Source organism: Mirounga angustirostris, unplaced genomic scaffold (assembly GCF_029215605.1).
Source record: "Mirounga angustirostris isolate CCGP_5_RB_7025 unplaced genomic scaffold, mMirAng1.0.hap1 SCAF_5, whole genome shotgun sequence".
NCBI classification, from domain to species: Eukaryota; Metazoa; Chordata; class Mammalia; order Carnivora; family Phocidae; genus Mirounga; species Mirounga angustirostris.
The window spans coordinates 48,899,123-48,910,871 of record NW_026991713.1 but is presented as its reverse complement, the minus strand read 5'-3'; positions in this window follow the sequence as shown (position 1 = coordinate 48,910,871).

Sequence of the window (11,749 nt, the reverse complement as noted above, 5' to 3'; positions counted from 1 at the left end):
CAAAGTAATAACCAGATTCAATGCAATCCCTTTCCAAATTCCAATGGCATTTTTCAGAGAAAGAAGACAAAAGAACCCTGAAATGTGTATGGAGCTAAAACAGACTCTAAACAGCCAAAGCCATCTTCTCAAATGAGGACAAAGCTTGAGGAATCACAATCCTGGAACTCAAGCTATCCAACAAAGCTACAATGATCAAAACAGTATGGCATTAGCACAAAAATAGGTCATAGTTCAGTGGAACAGAACAGAGAGCCCAGATAAACCCACGCTTATATGATCAATTAATCTCTGACACAGCAGGCAAGAATACACAATGGGGAAAAGACAGTATCTTCAACACATGGTGATGGCTAAACTGGACAGCTACATGCAAAAGGATGGAACTGGGCGGCTTTCTTACACCATATATAAAATCAAATTCAAAATGGATTAAGGACCTACATGTAACATCTGAAACCTTAAAACCTCTAAACAAAAACAGAGGCAGTAATCTCTTGGACATCAGCCCTAGCAATATTTTTATGGATACATCTGCCCAGGCAAAGGAAACAAAAGCCAAAATAAACAAACTACATCAAACAGAAAAGCTTTTGCTTGGTGAAAGCAACCATTCCTAAAAGGAAAAGGCAACCTGCTGAATCAGAGAAGATACTTGCAAATAGTATATTCAAAAAGGTGTTACTATCCCAAACACATAAAGAATGCATACAAATCAACACCAAACACCCAAATAGTTCAACTGAAAACAAAAATGGGCAGAGGACCTGAATAGACATTTTTCCAAAGAAGACATACAGATGGCCAACACACTCATGAAAGATGCTCAACATCACTCATCATCGGGGAAATACAAATCAAAATCAAAATCACAATGAGATATCACCTTACACCAATCTGAATAACTAGTATAAAAAACTCAAGACATAAGAGTTGGCAAGGATGTGGAGAAAAGGGAACCCTTAGGCACTGTTGGTGGGAATGCAAATTGGTGTAACCACTGTGAAAAACAGAATGGAGGTGCCTCAAAAAATAAAAAAACAGAAACACTATAGGACCCAGTCATTCCACCTCTGGGTATTTTTTGAAGAAAATTAAAACACTATTTCAAAAAGCGATGCACTCCTGTTTACTGCAGCATTATTTACAACAGTCAAAATTTGGTAACTGCTTAAGTATCTATCAATAGATGAATGGAGAGAAGAGATGGTGTGTGCATATATATTATATATAAAATGGACTATTACTCGGCCACAAAAAAGTATGAAATCTTGCCATTTATGACAACATGGATGGACCTACAGGGTATTAGTGAAATCAGTTGGGCAGAGAAAGAAAAATGTCATATGATTTCAGTTATATCTTGAATCTAAAAAACAAAACAGAGGTGCCTGAGTGGCTCAGTCCATGGAGCATCTGACTCTTGATTTTTGCTCAGGTCGTGATCTCAGGGTCATGAGAACAAGCCCTTCATTTGGCTTTGTGTTCAGCAGGGAGTCTACTTGAGATTCTCTCCCTTCCACTTGCCTCTCCCCACACTTGCACTCTCTCTCAAATAAATCTTTAAAAAAAATAATTTTTGTAGGGCTGGTTTCCTGTTTGCAAATTCTTTAGTTTTTGTTTGTCCTGGAAGCTTTTTATCTCTCCTTCTATTTTCAGTGACAGCCTAGCTGGATATAGTATTCTTGGCAGCATATTTTTCTCATTTAGTGCTCTGAATATATCATGCCAGTCCTTTCTGGCCTGCCAGGTCTCTGTGGATAGGTCTGTTGCCAATCTAATGTTTCTACCATCGTAGGTTACAGACCTCTTGTCTCAAGCTGCTTTCAGGATTTTCTCTTTGTCTCTGAGACCCGTAAGTTTTATTATTAGATGTCGGGGTGTTGACCTATTTTTATTGATTTTGAGGGGGGTTCTCTATGCCTCCTGGATTTTGATGCCTGTTTCCTTCCCCAAATTAGGGAAATTCTCTGCTATAATTTGCTCCAAAATACCTTCTGCCACTCTCTTTCTTCTTTTTCTGGGATCCCAATTATTCTAATATTGTTTCATCTTATGGTATCACTTATCCCTTGAATTCTGTCCTCATGATCCAGTAGTTATTTATCTCTCTTTTTCTCAGCTTCTTTATTCTCCATCATTTGGTCTTCTCTATCACTAATTTTCTCTTCTGCCTCATTTATCCTAGCAGTTAGAGCCTCCAGTTTTGATTGCACCTCATTAATAGCCTTTTTGATTTCAACTTGGTTAGATTTTAGTTCTTTTATTTCTCCAGAAAGGGTTTCTCTAGTATCTTCCATGCTTTTTTCAAGCCCAGCTAGTATCTTTATAATAGTCATTCTGAACTCTAGTTCTGACATCTTACTAATGTCCATATTGATTAGGTCCCTGGTAGTAGGTACTGCCTCTTGTTCTTTTTTTTGAGGTGATTTTTTCCGTCTTGTCATTTTGTCCAGAGGAGAACAGATGAATCAAGAAATGGGCAGAAGACATGAACAGACATTTTTCCAAAGACGACATTCAAATGGCCAACAGATACATGAAAAAGTGCTCAACATTGCTCGGCGTCAGGGAAATCCAAATCAAAACCTCAATGAGATACCACCTCACACCAGTCAGAGTGGCTAAAATTAACAAGTCAGAAAATGACAGATATTGGCGAAGATGCGGAGAAAGGGGAACCCTCCTACACTGTTGTTGGGAATGCAAGCTGGTGCAACCACTCTGGAAAACAGCATGGAGGTTCCTCAAAAAGTTGAAAATAGAGCTACCATATGATCCAGCAATTGCACTACTGGGTATTTACCCCAAAGATACAAATGTAGGGACCCGAAGGGTATGTGCACCCCAATGTTTATAGCAGCAATGTCCAATAGCCAAACTATGGAAAGAGCCAAGATGTCCATCAATGGATGAATGGATAAAGAAGATGTGGTGTATATATACACAATGGAATATTATGCAGCCATCAAAAAAAACCCCCTGAAATCTTGCCATTTGCAATGACGTGGATGGAACTAGAGGGTATTATGCTAAGCGAAATAAGTCAGTCAGAGAAAGACATGTATCATATGACCTCACTGATATGAGGAATTCTTAATCTCAGGAAACAAACTGAGGGTTGCTGGAGTGGTGGGGGGTGAGAGGGATGGGGTGGCTGGGTGATAGACACTGGGGAGGGTATGTGCTATGGTGAATTGTGTATGACTGTTGAATCACAGACCTGTATCTCTGAAACAAATAATACATTATATGTTAAAAAAAAAAAAAAAAAAGAAGATAGCAGGAAGGGAGGAATGAAGGGGGTGGAAATCGGAGGGGGAGATGAACCATGAGAGACTGTGGACTCTGAGAAACAAACTGAGGGTTCTAGAGGGGAGGGGGTGAGGGGATGGGTTAGCCTGGTGATGGGTATTAAAGAGGGCATGTACTGAATGGAGCACTGGGTGTTATACGCAAACAATGAATCATGGAACACTACATCAAAAACTAATGATGTAATGTATGGTGATTAACAAAATAATAAAATTAAAAAAATTAAAAAAAAAGAAACTTCTGGAAGAAAGCATAGGCAGTAAGCTCCTTGACATTAGTCTTGGCAGTGATTTTTTTTTTTAATCTGACACCAAAAGCAAAAGCAATGTAAACTGGTACAGTCACTATAGGAAACAGTTTGGAAGTTTCTAAAATAATTAAAACTAGAACTCCCTTATGATCCATCAGTTCTATTTCTGGGCAATTATCTGGAGAAAAGGATCTATGCACCCCCATTTCACTGCAACATTATTTACAATAGTCAAAATAGGGAGACAACCTATGTTGGATAGAAGGCTAAATGGATAAAGAAATCATGAGATACACACACACACACACTGAAAAATTATTCAGCTATAAAAAAAAGAATAAAATCTTGCCATTTGCAACATCATGGATGGACCTCAAGGGCATTACACTAAGTGAAATAAGTCAGACAGACAAAGACATATACTGTGAGATCTCTATTATAGGTGGAATCTAAAAAGAAAGAAAAAGAAGAAAAGTAAACACAAAGATACAGAGAACACTGTGGTGTTTGCCAAAGGTAGGCAGGAAAATGGGTGAACTGGTTTTTTTGGTGGGTTTTTTTTTTAGTTTAAATAAAGTGATTAAAAATATTTTTAAGTAATTTGCAAACTTATTGCTCTTTTCTTCCCTTTTTGGTTTGTTTTGACATTAAAATGTTCCTATTATAAGCTATATTTAGCTTTTCTGCATCATCAGCTACCATTCCAAGGGTGTGAATAGGGATCAATATGGGTCAGACAGTCTCTGCAGTTTCCCTGTTTGTTAATGAACTTCATCCTTAGTCTTGCTCCACATGCCCCGGCTCACCAGGCAAGCTGTACAACCAGGAGGTTACCTCACTGTCGTCCATGTTTCAAGGCATATTGTCTGCCCTTTCCTTTTACCTAGAATTTTTTTTGTAAATTATTTTTCTTTTATTATTAATGTACATTTTTACTAATAAGTCATCGCTTAATGAAACATTGTTTTTAATCTGGAAATCATGAGAATGGACTCTAGATCCTACAAGTCATGATTATGCTACTGTCGACCTTCCCTGAGGGTGATAAAATGGGGGCTGGATCTGGAGCAGAACAGGACCCCTTATTCTCAAGTCCGGATGGCAGGGGCAATCCTCAGATTTCTAACAGATACCTGATTTGTCTAAGTGATAAACGTGTTTTATATCTAAGACTGAAAAACTCCTTTAAGATGGTGTTTTGGGAGAGAGGATTGGGATAGAGCCTTACAGGTTAACTCAGTTTAACAGCCTTCAAAAAATTATAATTTAAAGATATTTTTATTTTAAAAAATATATATTTTATAATGGTAATAACACATACAATGGAAAAAAAATCCAAACAATAGAGAACTTAATAAAAAGTCTCCTGTAGTCAGGATTGGGTTACTAAATGCAGTAAAAGTCAGTTACATCTCTTTTGTGTATTATTTTTGCAATAAAGCATAAAACCCGAGAGGTTTATGAATTTTTGATAGTGTGCCCAAATAGCCTGGCATGTCATTTTGGCTCTCTTTTTTGGAGACTACCTCTGTGTCTTCCTTGCTCTTATTTTGTTCTTTCCTTTCTAGCCAAAACATACCCCAGGCCATCCCACTGGCCCAGCTGGCCCCCTGTCCTCCACCACAACTCCCCAGTATCTTCTTTCTCTGATTTGCTCTTTTTGTAATCTTTCTACCCTTAACAGTCAAAATATGGATAAAAGACTAGGGATCTATTTTTTGATTAAATTTACTGATTTTTTTAGACCTAGTTAAGTGTTATTACATATCTTTGGTGGTGAGGAGGTTGGTGGTGGAAACTATTTTTTTCTCTGGGTTTTCTTTTGATACTTTGGCCTCTGTAGATTTGATGTCTTGATAGAAAAGAATTACGAGTATTTGATGTTCACTGAGTATTGGTTATAAAATTTCTGAACCCTTCAGTAGACAAATAATTATAAAATTGAATTTGTCAGCATTTTCTATTTTGGTGACTGCTATATTAGTCTTAGGTGTGGGAATATAAGTACAAATAACTAAACACTTCTAATTAACTATGAAGGAACTGAAAGGATTAATGGGGATAGAAAGTTTTTTCTAGAAATAAATATCAAAAATAGTTTATGCCATCCATTATGAAATTAAGCTCTTGGACTTCTACACTAATGAAAAATGAGAAAATATTTAATATGTGATATTTAAAAGTCAAAATATTTTCTAGATTAATAAATTTTAGAACATGATAATTATGATATTGGTAAAATGTTTCACAATCTAGAAAATTGAAAGCTTTTCCAGAATGCTTATAGATTTATTTTTATAGATCTCTATGTAGTTTTTGCTTATTGAAGTTAATTTTTTCCTTCAAGGAAACAACTATGTATATTTACTATAAGGCTTTTAAATATTTTCAAGAAAAGAAAGGGTTTAAGATTCCATAATTCCGTAAGATAAGCAGGGCTAAAAACATATAACTGAAATGATACTTTGTAGAAGGTGATGCCCTAGGTTGTTTCATTAAAAAATATAAATGCAATTTGGAAATTATCAACTATTGATTAGAAGTTGCCATAAAAATTCATTTTCAATTGATAACACTACGAAGTCAAATATTCTATTATAACAAAACATCTTCATTATCACAATGCTCAGAAGCATCTTTTATTTCATTTTTATTCTTTCTTATATTTTATTTTTTTAAAGATTTTATTTATTTTGTTGTCAGCAGAGGGGGCGGTGAGCGAGCATATGCAGGGGAAGTAGCAGGCAGAGGGAGAAGCAGACTCCTCACTGAGGAAGGAACCTGATGTGGGACTCAATCCCAGGACCCTGGGATCATGACCCAAGCCGAAGGCAAACGCTTAACCAACTGAGCCACCCAGGCATCCCTTATTTTTAAGTAGGCTCCAACACCCAGCATGGAACCCAACATGGGGCTCAAACTCATGACCCTGAGATTAAGACCTGAGCTAAGATCAAGAGTCAGATACTTAACCAACTGAGCCACCCAGCCACCCCTCAGAAGCATCTTTTAATGGTTAGAGGCAAGCTTACCTAGGATGTCCAAAAAAAAAAAAAAAAAAGTTTTATTCTAAATATAGTAATGTCATTAAATTTTTAAAATTACAATAAGAAAAAAATTATAATTTGATCCCTTAAAATACGGTATCGTGAATTTTTTCCAGAATTTTCTATGCATAGATTTTTCTTATTCAATTGTCAACAAGCAGTACATATAATTTTAAACTATACTGTCTATACTTACCATTATAAAGCAATCATTTTCCCACTCATTAAAACTTATTTCTAACTTAGTTTTAGTAGTTCATGGAATGGATGTACCATTACTTACTTACTGATCCTTTTATTTTTGGTTAATTATATTGTTTCAATTTCTTGTACAAATTAAAAAAATCTATCATCTGTCTATCTAGTTATGGTTAAAATGTTCATGTTTTGAGGTTGCTGTTAGAATAAACTTTCAGAAGTAAAATTACTAGATCAAATGGTTATTAAACCATTTTTATGTAAGTTTTGGAAGTTGGTACTACCAACAGTCCAATAATTCCAACCGTAGATCAAATGCTGCTAAATTTTGTATATAGAGACTACAACTCACAAAGACTAAATCTTCAATTTCACAATCCATTATTTCAATCTCTAGTATTTGTCTTCGCTTCAGTGCAAAGAATAAAGATTATATTGCCACCCTACACAAAAGCTGGTACCCATTTGCTATTATTGCTTTTTTATGTGTATGTCAAGCTTTCCATATTTTACCCACTAAATCCCTTGCTTCTGGAACATTTTATACTTTCTTTGTAAATGCTGCAAGTTTTTCAAAAGTACCAGGGTTAAAGCAGTAGGAGAAACCAGACATGTGTGCTCTTTCCACAGTGTGCAACGAACCATGGGAAGCTGCTGCCCAGCTTTGTGCTACCTTTGCAAACCTCTCTTCATGTAGGTGTGGCTGTGAATTAGTTCCTGCCCAGGGGGTCAGGGGTAGGGTGGGGATGTGAGAGGTGAGCTATGTTACCTTGGACCTTTTAGGTTTATAAGAAGCAGATACGCCTTCTGTCTGTTGCTTTCTCCACCCTCCATGAGAAATCTGAGTAGCTGCAGCTGTGTGCTCACTGAATCCTAGTGGGGACCCCTCGCCCCACCCCTTTGTGTTTAGTAATCCTTCCTCCTGGCAGCAAGACCACACGCAGCCCCACCGACATTTTCTTCAACTCTGGCCCCAACAAGGATACTCTCACTTCAGTCCTTGGGTGCCTCCCGGGACACTCCTGTAATGAGGGAAGCTTGGGAGGGGAATGCTGTCCCACCAGGGACTAATCTACTACTGTCCTCCTCCTTGCCTGTGTGGGGCAGAACTCATCTCAACCTGGACACCGAGGACTTCGAAAATTCTGGTGGGAAGATGAGCACAGGTCACCCTCCTGTCGGATCTCCAAATGGAGGGATTCCACCTGCAGATTCAGCCCAAGGAGGAGGGGCAGTGCGTGGTGTAGTCTGCTTTTCCGGTTTACTTGAATCCTCTCTCCGTCCCCTCAGTTTGATGGCTTTTCTTGAAGGGACAGGACAAAACTGGTTTGGCCACCTCAGATCCATTTTCAAATCTTTGTTTTCTCATACTTCAACTTATCACTCTTGAACTTGGGAGACAAGAATTTCTTATATTTTTTTGGTTTCTTTAATCTAGTTCTAAAATTCTTCCTAGCGTATTAGGGGCCCTGCATTTCAAAGTTTGAGTGGGAGATAATCATAGGGGTGGGGGTGAAGAATAATTAATACTTCCAAGTAGTATTCTGGTTCACTTTTTTCTTTCAAAAAATAGCACTAGATTATAGCCTCTGTTATGTAATGTGTTTTAGTTTCTAAAATGTCAAGAATTTGTCACATCAATACATATACATCTGCATTTTCACTTTAATATCTTTACTGAAATTCATTGTCTGAGTGAAATCCATTATTTTTAAAAAACCTAGATGTCCTTATTGTTATTTAGGGTATTTCTAATCTTTATGATTAAAGAATACCCTGGACATACGTGTAGTAAATTTCTGTACATGTGCTTAAATACTCCCTGAAAATGAAATTGCTGGAGAAAAGCTTATGCACACAGGAAGGCTTCTTAATTCGTAGTGTCCTGAACCAGCAGGCTGAACGTGTCCATTTCCCCACTTCTACTAACACTGGGTATTATCATCATGGCCAACTCCTGAACAACAGGATGCTATTAGCTACACTGGTTAAGAAGGGGTTAAGCGTCTGCCTTTGGCTTAGGTCATGATCCTAGGGTCCTGGGATCGAGCCCCGCATCATCATCGGGCTCCCTGCTTCGCAGGAAGCCTGCTTCTCCCTCCTCCACTCCTCCTGCTTGTGTTCCCTGTCTCGCTGTGTCTCTCTGTCATATAAAAAAAAAAAAAAAAAAGGCAGATCCTGCTGTCAAGAGAACATTTAGTAGTACTTGACCAGGAGTGTGATGCCCTCATATGTACAGGGAATTGGTTTTCACGGACTCCAAAAAGGAAGTTAATCTTTCTACCAAAAGTGCTTTAAAATTCTTAAATTTCCTCAGTGTCAATAGTTTACCATACTTCCTTCATCATTCTCTCTATCCATATACAGGTGACTCTTGAACAACACAGGGGGTAGGGCACTGACCCCACATGGTCACAAATTTACATATAGCTTTTGACTCCCCCAAAACTTAACTACTAATAGCCTGCTGTTGACCAGAAGCCTCACCGATAACATAAACAACACGTATTTTGTGTATATTATATATTGTATTCTTACAATAAAGTAAGCTAGAGAAAACCTCATAAAGAAAATTAAAAAAAAAAAAAAATTTAGTACCCAGACTGACCTGTCAGAGAGTCCTGAAACACAACACTCGAACAATAGCAAAAGTGGTTACTGGCAGCAAATGTAGGATTAGATCTCATCCTTCCTGCTTTCCTGCAATACCTTCTCCTTTGCAAGGACTTGATTCTGTGGTCAGATTTCTCAAACTCTCTATTTCTCATCATTCTCTCCTGGGAAAAATTATAATCCATGCAGATGAATTTACACCAGAAGCCCTCTTTACAGGTTTCGAGAAACATCACCCCATGTTTGTCCTTAGAGCCTTGGCAAGATAGTTATCAACTTGGGGGAGATCTTGCCTAACTGTGATGCACATGGTACAAGTTAAAGGTTTTCTTGGATCGAAAAGCAAAGCAGAACAGCACGGGACAGCAAAGCAAAGAGAAGGGAGAGGAGGCAGATTTGAGAATGCCTTTCTTTTTTCTGTATGTTATCTTTGTTCATAGCATTGCCACCTACCTAGTCAGACAATCTGATAATCTACATTCTCTCCTGCATCGTCTCTGAATGGATGTGATCACCATCAGTTATCAATTCTATCTCCTAAAAATACTTTTGATTTCCCTCATATTCTCTGGCCTGATTTGGTAACAGTCTTCTAATTGGTTTTTTGACTCTCACAGCAGTGGGGAGGATAGATCGGAAGAAGAAATCAATGTTGTTTTTCTAAAGTAAAATATTTGATTGTATTCATCCCAGTTAAAATCTCACGGTAATTTCCCATTGCTTACAGATAAGTATAAATCTTAAGGTTTTTACTGTTTTCTTGTCTTTTACAAGCTTTCCCCAATCTCCCTGTCCTGTCCCATGTCCTGCCACTTTATCTCCCACTTCTTCTAATCTAGGTGATTTAGGTTTAAACATCCCCTGCTAGTCCATGCATTTTCATAAGCTATTACTCTTTTTTGAATGTCCTTCTTGCTATTTCCCCCACTCCCGGTGCACCCAAACTCATCTGCCAGGCTTGTCTGAGTGATACATTCTCTTTGAAACTTTCCTCAACTCCCCCAGGCAGTTAGTTGATACCCCTACTGTTTTCCTATAGGCGTGTTCTTCATTAACACATACTTATTGACTGCTTAATATGCTTAAGGCCTTAAGGTTCAAGGATGAAAAAGATATAACCTCTGACCTCAAAGAGGGTCCTCAATCTAGTGGGGATGCTTAAGCTGAGTCCTAAGAAAATAAAATAGGGGGGGGCGCCTGGGTCAGTCAGTTAAGCGACTGACTCTTGGTTTCAGCTCAGGTCATGATCTCAGGGTCGTGAGATGGAACCCCATGTGGAGCTCCTTGCTTAGCACGGAGTCGGCTGGGACTCTCTCCTTCCTCTCTGCCCCTTCCCGCTGCTCTCTCTACCTCTCCCTCAAATAAATAAATCTTAAAATAAATCTCATTCTGGCTGGACTTAAGCCTCAAGAATAGGAGGCTGGAATTATCACAGCCACTTGCCAGTGCAGTATCATGGAGAATTAAATCAACACATGTCAAAAAGCAGGGATAGGCAGAGTGATGGAGAAAAAGAGTCCCAATGACAAATTTTGAGCCCTCAATCCAGTTATTCCTGAAGCCAGCTAACCCTGCCAATTCAGCCCCATAAGCCAACCAATTCCCTTCCTATACTTCTGCCCGCTTGAGTTCTCTTTGCTTCCACATGGAACCACTGGAATCTTAACTCACGCAGTAAGATTTTGATAGGTGGATAATAGAAGTAATGGAAAATGAAAATAGCATATGCAGGGGCATAGAGGAATAAAAGAGAAAGCTAAACTGCAGGATGTGGAAAGATGGATAGGAAAAAGAGAACATGGGAGAAAAGGAAAACAGGATCAATTTCAATAGACCAGATGAAAATTGACAAGAACCTGAAGTAAAGAGCTAAACAGACTGAAGAATTAACTCTTCTAGGATCTGTAAGAAAGAAGAGGACACAGGACAAACAGTTGCCCCTAAGATTGGAGAGACAGGCAAATGCAGGGAGTCACAGCTTACCTGAACAGAGACAAGTGGAAACCATCTTGGAAGGCAGTGCTGGAGTAGGAAAATTCGAACTGTAACTGCGAATTGCTGGAAGCTTGGTGCAGACAGCTCTGAGAAGTAAGAATTCCAGGTGGACCCAGTCACCGGGGGGCCCCCACGCTCCCTACGTCCAGGAGTTTGGCCAGGTTCTCACAGTAAATGTCGGAGAAAAGTCTAGTGCTTCCAGCAGGGTGAGGGCAAAAGGAACCATTTTGAAATACACAAGAGCACTCTGTTCTTCTTAATAAGGCCTGCCTTCAGGGGAAACTAATTAACCAGATCCTAACCTGCTGGGGTCATTATCAGCGCCTAACTG